Genomic DNA, 15,979 nt, shown 5'->3' on the forward strand with positions numbered 1-15,979 from the left:
AGTGGGAGAACTTGCTCTATTGGTGGCTGACTAAATACTTTTTTGCCCCACTGTATGTCCTAATTAAAAAAAAAAAAAATTCTATACACTTCAATTATAATTTAAAAAGAAAAATTGCCTGCTGAAGTGAAACATTGAAGAATGACCAAAAAGCTTATACAGGTATCATCTCATCTCTATGGCTAACTTGTATGTTTTTGTTGTATCCTAATCTTTGCTTTTAACAGCTGTTGTTCCTAATCTACAATACTGAAAACCAACCATAAAAAAAATTCTTCAAATTGCAGTAGTGTCAACAGACCTACAGAAACAGACTGTACACAATATGTTGCAAAAACAGCTTAGGTTAGATTTCCTGACAGATAATAAAACACATGGTGGCTGATCATATGGGGCAAAAAAATGTCAATGATGAATCATTTCCAAGACGGTTGCCTGGACACATTTGTCTTTATGTCATTTCTTAGACAAAGAGTCTGTCAGTTTAGAGGTCCCACAAAAATTGATGCGCTTACAGGACGCCATCAGTTGTTCACAGCCCCATCCTTCATTAATGAAATAATGGGAGAAATTGTCAGATGTAGCATCTCAAAAATATGTCGCAGCAGAGCATAGATACCAAGAATATTTACCAGCTTGTCCATATTTCTCACCTCTCTAACACAGTGCGCTGCCAGGAAGCAGTGCATGTGTTGCTATAGTCAAGTGTTTTTCTACTTTATGGTGAATTGGTGAAGAAAAAATAAGATTGTGACACGTGTGAGAGGCAAACTGTGAGAAGCAGCAGTCTGTGGTAGGAGTTCAACAACCTATTCCACCATAATCCAAAACAATTGTTGGAAAGAAAAAAGCTGGTTATCGTCAAAACAATTCTAGCAAATCATTGTACTCTTTAACAATACATTATTTTTTGCTAGAAAACATAATTTATTAAAAAAAACAATTACCCACAGAGATCCTAAAATATCTCATATCCATTTTATTAAATTTAGATCCATCATCAGCATATCCAACCAAATAGGTGCAGTCTGATTTTTCTTAGCACTATTAGATCAAAACAAAACATTAAAGTACAGCCTTAAAAAGGTAAGTTAAGTGTGTGCTATAAATAACACCCTTATGATGTCTGTGCATGAAAGTGTTCCCCTCTTAAAGTGCCAACAGTTTAAACTTGTCCAACTATTTAATTAACCAACTGTATTTACTGGTGTGTACGTTATTGAAATTGATAACATCAGATAAAAGTTAACCTCTTTAAATTCAGAGTTATTTACTGGACAAAAGGTCTGATGAGGACCTCTTCAAAATGAAATCCATGCTGTTTTTGAGCCCTTTGGAGTATACATACTTTTTTTGGCTCTTGAAAATAACCTTTTTTTCTCTTCTACATTCAGATAAACTATAAGTGGAATTACTAAAAATCTGTGCACTCAAGTCACAAAAATACCTCAAACCACCTCAAGCACCTCTAAACTTTTAAGTAAGATGTATGTTTTCTTCTATAATGGGTTTAGGTTCAAAGTAAGACCAATACCTATTAAGGAACATTTATTTTTATGTGTTACAGTATATAGTAAAAAGAAAAAGCAGAATAGGTTAAAATCAGAATTACTATTTAGACCAAACTAGACCAAAGGGAAATGGTTAATAAATTTGACTCTAAATGAATTGGGATGTTGCGACTCAAGCTCTCGATTTTAGCTTCTTGAACATTTCAAGGAAAAAAGGGAACACTCTCAAATGTTCAGATTTCTTTTTTTTTTTTTTCCTTTTTGAAATTCAAAGTTTTTAAATATGTCATGTTTTTGTTTTTTGAGGGAAATATGGAGAAACCACATGGCTGTGTGGGAGGGTTAAAATAGAAACTGAACAGAAGAAAAGATGAAGGGTGATAGCATTGGTAAAAATTACAGTAAGGAGACAAAGGCCCAATCCCAAACTGACCCCTAAACACTAACCCTCTGTTTGCAACAGAGACTTTGCCATATTGAGGGCTGTCCCAAACCCCGTAGTGGGTAGGGTGAGTGGACCGTTTAGCCCCATAGGTGGCCTATGGGGAACAAAACATTTTCATTCAAATATAAAGCTGGGCATACACTGCACAAATTTTTGCCCGTTTCGGGCAGATTCTCCAGTCATGCCCTAATTGTTTGGATAGGGCCAAGTTTCAGCCTCGTCCTGCACCATGTGTCATGCAGTAAACAGTGGCTAACACTGGGCGTTTAGCCACTCATAACTCACAACCAGGATCGGGAGGAATTCCAACATGTTTGAAATTCAGTCAGCCCTCATAAAGTGTTTGTGAGCAAATTCTATTGTTAAAGCAGAGCTACGAGCATTTACGAGCCGATTTACCAGAAACTCACGGACAGCGCATGTGCAAACAAGGGATTTCTTCTTCTTCCTCTTTTTCCAGATTGACAACGATTCCAACTCTCAGCGCTGATTCCGATGTGTGGTTTTTGGATGCACAATTTGAGAAGGTAGATCACATCAAAGTACAGTGTAAGAACATACAACAATGAGCTGTCGACTGTTAAACCCTGCGGTTTTGTCGTACAGTTTGATCTGAAGCTGAGTACAATAATTGAAAATATCGTACAGTGTGACACTGATAGAAAATAATTAATTTGGAAAAAGAAGTAGGACGTCATTAATTCTATAAAGGAAGGTCCTCTATGTAAGAGTTTTATTTGACTGTATGAATTTATTTTTAAGAGAGTGTTTGATTTCATGTCAGCTCAGTTAAAAACTTTTCACGCGTTTGTAAGTATAACTTATGTAACTTGTATAAGTTAATTATTCATAATTACCACTATGTGATCATTTTCTGAGTTCCTTACCAGTTGCTTAAGACCTAAGCAGACATTAACCCTGTTGAGCAGGGAAAACTTAGGGAACCTAGGTTAATCATGGTGAGGGTTGAGGTATTAATGGCTGAACAGATGTCCTTACTCAAGATAAAACATATTCAAATACTCATCAAATCTGTAGCTCTCAGCAGTTCTTGCAGTCCTTGCAGTGCAACTATTAAATTTGCTTCTAATCACCACAAACAAGATAAATTATATGACATGCGACCAATGAGGCTTCAAGTTCATTCTTCCAGATGAAGTTCCAGGTAGGTTGATTAGTCCTGTCTGCACACAAAAGAACTTTCTATAAAAAGTCTCTGAATTCAGCTGTAGTTGTTATATTTCAGCATTTGAAATACTTTGTTGTCCTTATTGGGTATAAATGAGGGGACAGTTTGAGTGATGACCAGACTTAGCATTATCTGCTTCATTACCACCTTGAGTAAAAGAAGTTGGGAAACTGTGCACCTTAAAATTGTTACAGTTGGAGGTTTGGGGTGGGTCAATGTAAAGATAGGCTTATCTGATTAAAACAAATCTGCCAGTGAAATCACATTAAAATGAGCTGTCAAAATGCAAGATTTGATTTATGAGACTAATATCCTAAATGTTAATGAGTTCATAAGTAAAAGAGCCAACATCTTCAGCACTGTCTCACAAGGCACTTATTATGTCCATTTAGTAAAATAAATTGTGTCAGGAGATCTAACAAGTTAAAGGAAATATGGCCTCCCACAGAGAGAAAGTTTTAATGAGACAGCTAACAAAATGTGACAAACAAGTATCCAAAATCTTTGGTTCCTAGTCCTTTACTCCCTATCCCTGGATGCTTCCTCTAACCTGCTCTATCACACAACCCCACAAGTGGGACTTTGGGGAGTAGAACATCACTAGGATGGGGGGTCTATATGCTGGTGGTGGTTTATGCCGGCATGTTTGGGGGCACCAGAGGCAGGTTAGCTTAGTGTTGCAATACATTTAAACATTTAAGGCTTTGGGTGGAAGTTGTGGGTAGCATCCTTACCAGTCTCAGTTTTAAAATAAACAGAAGTCCAACAGGCAGGTGAGGTTGGTCTTTAGGCATTGTGGGTGGAAGGCTTGGCAGATCTATTGGCTCTCCAGGGACTATGTAGCCTTAGGGTCTTATCTCTCAGCTTCAGAATCTTGTTTCCTGGGAGGAGGGTTCTGGCATAGGGGGGTTGGCCAGGAGGGCTGCGGTGACAATGGTGGATATGGCTTTGCTCTTTTGTGGGGGGCTAACTTGTGGTGAGGGTCTGCCTGACTATGCCTGGGTGTCTGACAGGGTCTAGCCTCCATGGCCAGGAGGCGGGTACTTTCGTTTGTAGCAGCTACAAAGAAAAGCGGTTGGAAGAGAATGTCCTTTTTTTTTTTCGGGTGGTAAAAACAGCAAGAACCAGAATATAGAATCAAATATTTTTCTTTGGGTAGTTTTGAAATTTTAAGGTAATACAGGTATTAATCATAAACCGTTTCTTCATAATGTTGGGAACTAGTCTTCTTGCATCCATTACTTTTTATTGCACCTTGTTTTCTGAAGGTGTTCCTGTACACTTGCAGACCATTCTCCCTTATCAGCTGAGGGACAGTCCTCATTTTAAAGCGTTTACAAATAATAACTTAGAAAACAAAAAAATTCACTGGTAAAATGTTGCCCGATATAGACATGTTAGACATCGCTGGAAAGCTTTGTTTCTTTACAATTAAACCACCTAGTTCATTTTATGGACATAGCGAGCACCAAAGCACAATTATAGCAGCATGTCGAAATGTAGCACGACAAAGCAGCCACAACAAGCAAGCATGTCTTTATTCCTGCTATTCAAAAAGACTTATTATTTTCATGAATAAAAAAAAAACTTTGAGTCATGTTTGAACTGATGCAGCTTGGGCTTGATGGAGCTTGGGTGTTTTACTTACCCAATTTTCATGTATATATTCAGAAACTAGAAGGTTTTAGCTTTCAAATATCGTATCACACATGTAATTTGGGCTTACCTCAGTTATTTGCTTTTCCATTTGGGTATGCAAAATAGGCAAATTTCCCAGAAATTAGGTGAATATTAATAGGTTACTCTTATGTTTTATTTTTAATGTAAATCTGTTTCCGTGTCCTGACAGTGTTTGCATGTAGATCAGATATTTGCAAAGACACCCTACTGACATAATACACAATTAAGATAATATTTTAGTGGAGTGATCAGAGAACTCTCCCTTTTAAATGTACATGAAAAAATACATATCCTGTCTCTTCATGTAAACTTCAGTTTATAGCTCTGCAGGAGAAGTGACAACAGGTTGTATGCAGTGTCTGTCTCTAAAACAGCTACTTGATCAGCTTCTCCTCAGATTGGTTAACGTTCTGCATTGAGCTACAAAAGCTCTGATCTGAATTGAACATGCTTGATTCACAGGTCCCACACATAACAGGATATTGGGCCAAGACAGACAAAAGTTTGGAGTTTTCCAGTTTTGAAATCAAAGCAGTTCCAAGATTCTACCCTACTCACTCATAACACGCAACAGGCTCATTTCCAAAGGGAGAACAAAAAAGGGGAAAAACATGGCACAGTTATCTATATGTGTGAACCCTACTAGGGTACATTTCCTTTGTAAAACGCAGACTCCTCTCAGAAAGCTCCAATCTAAGGATACAACTTTCTGCTAAGGTATGAAAGTGATTTACAGACAGTAGTTGCTGATAGCAAGGAGGAACATCAACTTTTATCAGTTGGGAGGTGTGGTTGACCTCATTGCTAAATGGGATGCTGTCCTCTTACAGCTATGATTAGTTAATGCAAAATACTCAAAAGTCATACAAATGTGCTCCTACCAATCAACTGACAGCCCATAGTAACCAATAAAGGAACTTAAGTGGCTACAGATTTCAGACATGGCTTAAGAAATGTGTCTCATAATGACGAGATTTAGCAAAGAACTTGTTACACAAAATCAAATCTTTGAACGTACTCATGGCTGGACAATTAATCAATATCAATATATATCGCTATAGACACCTGATCAATATCAATGACCCTGCCACGGGTGAATTGATAGGAGCGAGGAACAGCTAGAAGGCAATATATTCCAAATAAGCCCAAGACTCTCAACCTCTCATGGCCAAACTAAGCCAACTTTGCAGTAGGGCTGACCTATTTCTTAAGTTTATTTTTAAATAGAGTTGGTGTTATTGTGTAAATTCAGGTCTTTTAACAAGCTGGGGTCCGTTTCACAAAGCAGGTTTTATTGAAAACTCTAAGTTTTCTAACCTGCCATAATTCTCCATCTGTCAGACTTATGGCAATGCCACCAAATTGCTACGTAGTTCATACCAAAAACTCCAGGGCCTCCATTTTGGTTGGAGACACTCAAGCACAGTTGCAGGGAACCATAGGTGGTCTGATAAACCCCTATGCATTTTCATTTTCAACAATCATAATATCCGTTTTATTATCGCACTGGATGCTAAATTGTCCAGTGTTTAAGCCGTTAATGGCAAAACCACTTAACTCTATCCTATCTTTCTTATGATTTACACTCCCTTAGCATGCATATACTGTAGCAGGTTATATTCATGCAACTTGTTTAAAGAGACAAGCACTGGTTTAGTTTATATTTCAAAACAAAAATTTTTTGTCCTATAGTCCATACAAAATTTAGTAAAAATCTGTCAAAAATGTCTTCTATAGAAAGGCCATAATGTAAAATTACCATGTTTAGAAAGCTGTTATCAAATCTAATCATTAGGTATATAAAAAGGTTATCTTACAGAGCAGTTGTGCGGAGTTGATAAAATGCTAAGGTTTGTGTGCAAATTTAATTGCTTGCTATTATTATTACCAATAAATAGATTAACTAACTAGGTATTTCATGATTATATCAATCAATAAAAATTTGCAATACTTCTTGCTATGACAGGGAAGTATTACATTTAGGACAAAGTACTGATGAAAAAGAAAAATCCTCCTCACACCTCAATGTTTCAGCAACCTTCACTTTAAAATTTTAATGGAAAGAAAGCATCACTTTAAAAGCAGTGACAGGCACCATGCTGCGCTGGAGCCCAGCCCACCCCCCCACCTGCCCCATTTCTGACCAAATCAGGAGTGATGCCACCAACAACACTTAACACAAAGACATCAGACCAGCCTGTTTAATATGCAGTCACCATGGAAACTCCAGCCTAACATCATCTGTCAAGCATATCAAAATAAGATAAAGAAAATAAGAGGGAAAGAGAACAGCCTGTGGGGATTTTTTGGGCTGGTTGTCACATACACATGTGTGAAGGAGGGAGGAAGAGGTGAACCGTCACATGGCACCGTATTGAAGGATGTGACAGTTCGTGCGGAGATGGGCACACAGATGTGACAAGATGGAAACAGTGGTGCTGTCGGTAGCTATAAAAGAAGGACCACAAGATACCTTTGCAAAGATAGAAAAGTCATGAAAATATCAGGTATTTTAAAATACATGTAGAAATTTCTAGATCTAGAAAGAAATCGATATTACTGAAGTATATAATCAATGCACACATATGTGAGTACGAGGGGTGGGTGATATATATATATGTCACCGACCACTCGTGCCCCTGGGCGGGTTGGGAGATTCCTTCATCTCAAGCACAGATCCTCTATCAAGGACCTGGGAGCATGAGGGTACTTCACAGTATCTTAGCTGTCCCTAGAACTGCATTTCTTGACTACTGTTCCTTTAGGTGTCTGTTGGAGCATGGGGGTTACTGCCCTGAGTGCTCTAATGACCACAGGGACTACCGTTGCCTTGAACTTCCAGGCTTTCCATATTTTTTCCCTGAGGCCTAAGTATTTTTCCAATTTATCCTGTCATTTTTACCTGATGTTTCCATAAATAGGGTTGGCAAAATCGAGCACTGTGGCTGTCCACTGCTGCTTATCAATGATCACAATGTCTGTTTGTATCTAGAACTTCCACAGTATTCTCCACCACCTTAAGAGGTGAATCCCACTATGACCTGGGGGTCTCCATTTTGCTTCCTGCTCAGATGTTTCTGTAGACTATACCAGCCACTTGGTATATTCTGGATTTTTACAGTCATTCACTATGATAACCGGTGACAATTTTCCAATTTCAGTAAAAAAAAAACTGAAATTCGACTCAAAATAAATCAATTCTGGTATTTCCTTCCCCTTTAAGATAGTGCAGCGTGTCTGTAATCACATGACTCCACCAATACAGTCAGAAGCGTAAACAAACAGAATGGTGGACTAGCCCAGTAAAGAAGTATTAAACAGCTGTAAACAAATTTACATCAGTTAATCCTGTGAAGTGAGAGAAGAGATGAAACTGAGCGTGCAGAGAAGAAGTCGAGAGCGTGTTGTCAGAGTTTAGCGTGCCTCAGGCCGGTTTTAAATGAGGGTGTTGCAGTTTAAACAACGCACATTGCTCTCACTGCACACTCAGTTCAGTGGCACCAAAATTACGCCATAGATGTTGAGAAAATGAACACGAAATGCAAAGTCTGTCTGAAAAAAGTTGGGCATTTAACAAGCATTTAGCATTATCGAGGTAAATTTTATTTGAAATATTAATGTTGACAACAAAGTTGAGAGCTTAAATGCATCCTCTAATGTGACACGCAACTTAAGCTGTTTAGGGTTATCATCAGGATCAAAACATCTTCACAGAAGGACAGTTTAGAATGATAAGCTACAAAAACTAAAAAAAAAGGTTTCACTGTCAAGTTAAGCTGTTGTTCCCCTAACAATTTAATTTTGCTTTCATGTTAGCTTCTGCTTTTGGTGTAAGCCTTACCTAATATATTAAAAAATAGATCTAAGGACACCATTGTCTAAAATTACATGAGTTTAACACAATATGATAAAACAACAACAACTTGGGTTAGCCTTACTGTGTTTGCTCTTTAAGTTCTAGTCCACCACGTCCTTACCATGTCATCAAGCATACATTACGGAGGTGAAAAAATGGTAACCTCTGTGGATTAAAAAAATACAACAAAGGAGAAAAGCTGAAATTTTACTTTTTGACATAGGTTGAAGGAGTGCGGCCAAGACTGCATTTTTAAGTCAGAATGAAATATAGCAAAGTTAAAAACAAAGCATGAAATAAGAGGTTTTTAAGTGACTTTTTGAAAAGCTTTTTTAATATAGCCCTATGAGGATTGTTTGTTGTCTTCTCTTACCTCCAGCACAGACACAGGCCAGCCACTGCCTCTCCTCAGCACTGATGCTCTGTGCCCGGCTAGATATTAAGATTTGTAGATATCTTGAAATGTATTTCTTATTAGTACAAATTCGATTCCAGAGCATTTAAAATTTTATATCTAGTGGTAGAAATGTAATTAGTGATATCTAAAATACAATTCTGACTAGGAACTTTGTAACTGTGACTAGGTAGAATGCTTTGGTGCTATCTATAACAGAAATGTGACTAGTCAGCCTGCCTATTTTATGTTCAAACGGCGCCCCATTTATATTTTTGAATGTCAGTCCAAATATGTTTTTTTTAATCTAAAACTGTATTTTGGATAGAAATCTGTAATGTTACATTCATTTTTGATATCTGAAATAGTAATTTTAACTAGCAGTAACTCTATTATGGAGATCAGAAATTAGAATTCATCCTAGTCAGAATTCATTTTTAGATATGAAGAAGGTATATTTTAGATAGGAAGAATGTTATTTTACATTTCTGAAATGTTCATTTTGACTAGGGAGAAATGCACATCTTAAATATATATTTAGTCAAGCTAATAAATGTCAAAAGGGCCACTTCAAGGTTGTAAATATTTCTAGGTATTTGAAAGTTTATTCTTACTAGTACAATTATGTTTTTGGCAGGCTGAAATGTAATTTGTGCTGGCAAAAATATAATTTAGGATATCTTTATGTACATTTCTGGCTAGTAGGAATGTAGTTTTGATTAGGAAAAATCTTATTGTTCCATTTCAACACATGGAACAATAGAGAGGACAGCGCTTCTAATAAAAGTCAAAACGGCCTTCCGTATACTTCTCCACCTTTGGTTCAGATTCTAGAAATACAAAATAGATTTGAGCCAGAAGACCTGAGAACTCTGCGGGTCTGATAAAATGAAAACAAATCTATAATCTGTAGGCAGCAGCATTCTGGATTGGAATGACAGAGGAGGACTAGATGGAAAAAGCCTGAGAATCTTCATCAGTTAAGGTCAACCTTATCTGTTAAACAGGGGAGCAGTAATATACTGTATATCAGGCATGCTGCCAGTGGAACTAGATCATTGGTACTTATTGACAATGTGACTGTAGAGGACAATAGCTTGATGCATTCTTAACTATATAGGTAATATATATGAAGAAATAAGAGGTGGATATGAGGGAGAGTGAAATAATGCAAACAGATAAGCATATATTTATAAAACTCACAACGATCGACACTGCAGAGAGGCTTATCAGGGCTTATTGTACACTCCTTCTATGAAAGGGCTGTTAAAAACAATAAAAATAAACCATAACCTCATATAAATATATTCATAACCTGAGTAGAAAGCCACAGTGATGTGAGACAAAATAAGCAGATTTGTACCATAACAAACCTTTTTTGTCTTTTCTTATATACAGAAAAAAGCATATACATTTTGTTATCTATACGTCTATACTTAATGTCTGCATGCTGTAAGTGCGGTAACAAATGTCAAACACCTTTACTGGGTTCACAATCATGGTCAAATAGAGCAGATTCTAATTCTTTATATGATCTCTGAATTTCAGAAAACCAACAATGTATAATGCATTTAATCAAAGAATTCAGCTTTTCTTTTCTCTATCGTTTTCAAGAAATCTCATTCAGTGACTCTTTCTGATTTTAGAATCACAGCATCTATCACAGAAAATTCCCTTTTCCTCTTAAGCTCAATGAAACTCATTACTTTTACTTCAGTTCACCATACGTATCAGCAATCAGGCTGATATTCTCTCTAAAAATCCATTACCACAGGTGTTAAAACCAGAACGTTTCCTCTAGTGATAATATGCGGCTTTCATATAAATATACCTCTGTCATACCACCAGTCATAACTTCAGCTTAGTAATTTGTGCATCTTTTGTGGTGATAATGCAAAACTGACAGTTTATTACATGCTGTTATCTTGATATGCCTTTGAAAGCTCCTCTGACTTGAAAGTAATTTGAGTTTATCCAGTGGAGAGCTCCAGATAGGCTCTCTGCTTCAACGAGGTATTACAAATCAATCACAGGATAACCCCACAAAGGCCTTGAGGGGGAACTGTATTAAAGTTACTTTACTCTAAACAAGCAGGCATGGTGAATTATTATGCAAAACAAAACTGCCTTCTGAGAAGATATTGAATGGAACTTAGGTTCAACCTTATCCATTGTCTGGAAGCAATGCAGAGCATTTCTGCATGCATCGTCCACATACTTTAACCCTCTGACCAAGTTTAACTGAAGACTGGTTATACTAATACAAAAATAGCTAATAGCTAATACATTCCACTAAAGAGCACTTTATCCTTTTATCTAAAGCAGCAAAGGGCTGCTACAAAGAAGACCCAGTCTGTCTGTGTTTGCACTGTCAAAATGAATACAAGGGACTCTTAAAAAGTGGAGCAGGTGAAAGGAAAAACGAGATGAGAGGATGCACAGAGGGACACAGCTATGGATGGACAGATGGATGGATTTCAGATCTAATTTGCCCCCCCTCTTTTTACTGACTGCTTGACAAACCCGGGAGTCTGGGATTTTCTGTGGCCTGTGGCGTGGCTGCAAAGGAGCCAGATACTCGAGGGCTCACAGTCTGTTTGACTCAGAGGAATATGAACAAAAGGGGGCAATTGTAATGAGAGCTGACAAGCCCGCTCGTTTAGGCAATAGATGCAGACTTATAACTTACTGGATGCCCAAACTACTGCGTGATATTTGATAATGCATGCTTTTTTTTCAGCACAGTTGTTAATCACCTATTAAACTGTTATTATTGATTAAAATTGAGCATGCTTACCAAACAAAAGATATGCATATATCCTAAAAACTAAACTAGAGGAAATATGTAACAGCCAGTTAAATAATTTCAAAATTTCTCAAACAGGAAGTGGTATTACTTGGAAGAACTGTTTCTTAGTGACATTGCCTGTACCCAAACAGACTCCTTATATGCCCCATAAGGCATTGTTAATGTTTAGATGCTTTTTTCTCATTTGTTGGAGATAAATTTACTAGAGATGCACTGATAAAGTTATTCCCGATCCAATTTGATACGTATACCTAAGCTGAGCGTATATGCCGTTATCAGATACGATCCTATTCAAATGTTGAATGAATGAACCATATATCTTTCCATGTGAGTGAACACCTAATCCTCAACATAAACACTGTAAAAAAAAAAATACAGATATAAATGTACTTTATATTATTTATTAACAAAGAAGCAGCAAAAAGAAAGATATAACAGTTCCATGTAAAGTGCACTGGATTTAATATCTGATTCAGCTAATTAGTCAATATCAGAGCCGATATCTGATCCAGTTATTGGGTTTGGTGCATCTCTGGAATTCACTACAGAAGATTGTTTAAAATGTGTATTTAAAACCTATGAAGGAACATTTCACTGGTATGTAGTTAGAAGCACCCCTGTGTATACAATAACTTTAAGGCAAAAACATAATTTAACTGATTTAAACTTGAACCCTATCTTTTAACCCTTGTTGGATGAGAAAGGGGTGCAATAGGAGTCCCAGACGTCGAGTCTTAGAGAAGTCTTTGGAGCACAGGGCTAAGGTAAGTTAGATTTCCTTTGATTATGGCGCTTTGGTAGAACAAGGGTCCAGAGCTGTGGTTGGCATATAGTACATTTACTGAAGTTTTTCCAACATGCTTACTAAATCCACTTTGATTTGAATAAACTGGAGCACCTACTTGCTCAGGCTTATTAGATAACTAATTTGCAATCTCCATTGTCTTCTGGCTTTCCCTGAAAAGCGATCTGATAAATTAGATTATGCATGGTCAGCTTCTGTTATTTCCTGCTTCCACACAGGCAGCAGCAGTTCCCTTCAAACTAACTCTGTTAGTTAAAGAGGTCTTCTAAATTACTACCCTGTCAGATAGCAGGTCACACACTCAGGAGACCGAGGCACCCATGCCTGCCCCCTCTGCCACACCCGCGTCAATACATCCCCTCTTTAATTAGCTCATTATCCTAAGCATCAGCTGGTATAGCTCTACATAGGAAGAAAAAACATCAATGAGCATAAAAAATATGCTGAGACAATATCTGGAGAATAATAACCTTGGTATGCTTGATGCTTTTAGAGAAAAGGAACAAAGGTGCACCTGCTTCCTACATGGGCCCGATCAGCATGATATAAAGGATGCGCTCATTCTGCGCTGCTTATTAAACGACCATATTGACCATGTTAACGCTGTGTGGCAACACCCTCCACCTCCGCCCAATGATCTCTGCTCACAAAAGCGACATCTTTGCATTTAAAAGCCCTGTTCCAGCAGCAAAGCGCATCACTGCCATGAGATGAGGTCCTCCTCTTCCTCTCTCTGCTTCTGCACAATTGGCACTTCGCAATAACCGGTGAACGCAGCAGGCATGCACCTGCGGGCGCTGTCAAATCAGGACAATACGATTAAAAACTGCTTACCTGCCTTCTTAGGTCCGGATGTCAAGATTTTGGACATTGAGTTTGCAGGACCCTGCCGCCACCGCCCCGGAGACTATCTTTCTCTCTCCTTTCTCAGTCTCTCTCTCTCTCTACAGTGGGGAGATGCAGCTCTGCAGACTGGGACAGCAGACAGGCACAAGCCGGTAGCGGTGGCTAACAATCAGGGAGCCTTGGTGGACAGAAGAGGGGCGTTTGCATGGGGGAAGAAAGGGAAACTCCTCACGTCGTGCGTAATATTCTGCGCGCATGACTCGCGGCGTTGTTAAAATGTAACTGATTTTTGGGTCACTGCTTCTGAGCTCTCTCATTAGAAAAGGATACTGCAAATTCAGACTGATATTTTCCAGCAGAGGCGTAGCCAGAACATTTTTATAAGGGTGGCCTGGCAATAACCTACGGAAGAGGATTAGGGCCACTGAAAAAAAAAGAAAAAAGTTAACTGATTTTTACATTTTATTTCAGTATGATAGGAGAAAAAAGTCAGAATTCTGAGGTTAAAGTCATAATTCTCAGAAAAAGTCAGAATTCTGAATTTAATCTCAGAATTCTGAATTTAATCTCAGAATTCTGAATTTTGCCTCACAATTCTGACTCTAATCTCAGAACTCTGACTGAATTCTGACAGCTAAAAAACATGTTAGCATCTGCTCTTTCATTAATGAAATAGTATTAGCGGGGACCCATCAAGCATGTAAAAAGTCTGTAATTTTGAGTGCTCTCACATCTCTTCATTCATGGTGCCCATCTACATTAAGTAAAATTCTGAGATTAAGGTCAGAATTCTGAGAAAAAGTCAGAATTATGTGATTAAAGTCAGAATGCTGAGATTAAAGTCAGAATTCTGACTTTTTTCTCATATTCTACTGAAATGAAATGTAAAAATCAGTTAAAATTAAAAAAAAGAAATTTCAGTGGCCCTAATCCTCTTCCGTAATAACCAATGTACACTGAGGGGTGGCCAAAAGCGGATAGGCACCAGAACCTCAGCGTCAATCTACACTATTACAACAGCAAAATGAATGAGCAAAGCATCTATATTTTCTAAATAAAGGCAAGGCAAGGCAAATTTATTTGTATAGCACAATTCAGTACAAAGACAAAGCAAAGTGCTTTACATGATTAAAATATATTTTAAAAAAAGCAGAATCATAGCAAGTAGGAAAAAATAAGAAAATAAATAAATAGAATAAAAAAAAAAATGCAGACTCCATAATGACCTCTTTACCAACTTCTGTATACCCTGTTGACTTTATAGGTCCCGGACCTATTTATTTCAAACACAATGTTGTTTTTCCAAACCACAAGATCAACTATACTTTCCTACAGCCTTTGCTAACAAATAGACACATATATGTTTAAACATCCGTAATTTCTAGATTAAAGGTAAAGTGGATAAAACTGTTTCAGTTTAGAGTTCTGGGGCATAAATCTTTTCCATTATTACCCACTTGTGTCAATAAACATTCTGCATAACATTGATGTTAACAAGCACTAATATCTACATAAATTGATTATTTGATAAGTTTTATTAAAATTGTTATTTATGAGTTCACTGAAGAATCCTAGATGACTTGCAAGACATATTTTTCTCTTTACCCCATATAACACAAAATGTAGTTCTGAAAAGTGCATGAATTATGTACTTATTATATTTGATGTTAGTATATTGATGTGTATGAATAACCACAAAAAATTAAAATGTTTTGAATATTCCACTTGAGAGTATTACTGCTGCCACCATCTGTATTAGAGGGGGGGAAAATGGTACAGTAAGGGTGGCCACAGGGGTGACCGTGCACCCAATACCCCCCCACCCGCCATATAGCTCTGCCCCTGCTTTTCAGATACCCAAATACTCAGTTTACGTAACCGTATGAATTAATTTATAATTCTTATTATTTATTCTACATTTTAAAAGTAACTGTGAAGTGAAAATAAAGGAAAATATGATTTTGTATATGCATTTAATTCTGTCTAAATCCAAAATCTTTGCAATATCATGTGAAAAGAACCCACCCTAGGATACAATGTGCTATCAACAAAAATATACCTTTTATGTAATTGTCTTATGGAACATAAATGAGGCAAGAACAGCAAGGAACACTTCATACAGATTGAGGACAAAGCTGTGGAGAAGACTGTCCAACATAACAGAGAGAGTATGAAACAACCTGAAACCCACTAAAGCCTCTGCTTTTCATCTAAGGTCACAGCGAATAATCAGATTAAGAAAAGCAGCTAAAAAAGAGAATCTGCTGACAGGAAAACTATGAGTCATATGCACACCTTTCATTAAACATTAAAAAAAGTATACTCTTCTTAAAGATTTAAAAAAAAAAAAAAAATCAACAGTGTAGAAGTAAAGCATGGTGTTAGCAGCATAAATGCCATGGAATGGCATCTGGTCAGACTGGGAATGGAAGCAGATCTATCCA

The 15,979-nt window shown here is 37.3% G+C and overlaps 1 protein-coding gene across 6 annotated transcripts in view; it reads right to left on the reverse strand.

Annotated features, from left to right (window-relative positions):
* LOC107102931 (band 4.1-like protein 1) overlaps nucleotides 1-13,748 on the reverse strand; it is a 58,713-nt gene extending 44,965 nt beyond the window's left edge. For 3 of the 6 annotated variants that reach the window (XM_015402399.1, XM_015402398.1, XM_015402397.1), the window contains exon 1: nucleotides 13,524-13,747. The gene's annotated coding sequence lies outside the window, so the exon portion shown is untranslated. Of the gene's footprint in view, nucleotides 1-13,523 lie in introns of all 6 variants that reach the window. The other 3 variants (XM_015402400.1, XM_015402394.1, XM_015402396.1) reach the window with 2 other exon arrangements.
* Nucleotides 13,749-15,979: the final 2,231 nt, after the last annotated feature.

Source organism: Cyprinodon variegatus, unplaced genomic scaffold (assembly GCF_000732505.1).
Source record: "Cyprinodon variegatus isolate N-32 unplaced genomic scaffold, C_variegatus-1.0 Scaffold1343, whole genome shotgun sequence".
NCBI classification, from domain to species: domain Eukaryota; kingdom Metazoa; phylum Chordata; class Actinopteri; order Cyprinodontiformes; family Cyprinodontidae; genus Cyprinodon; species Cyprinodon variegatus.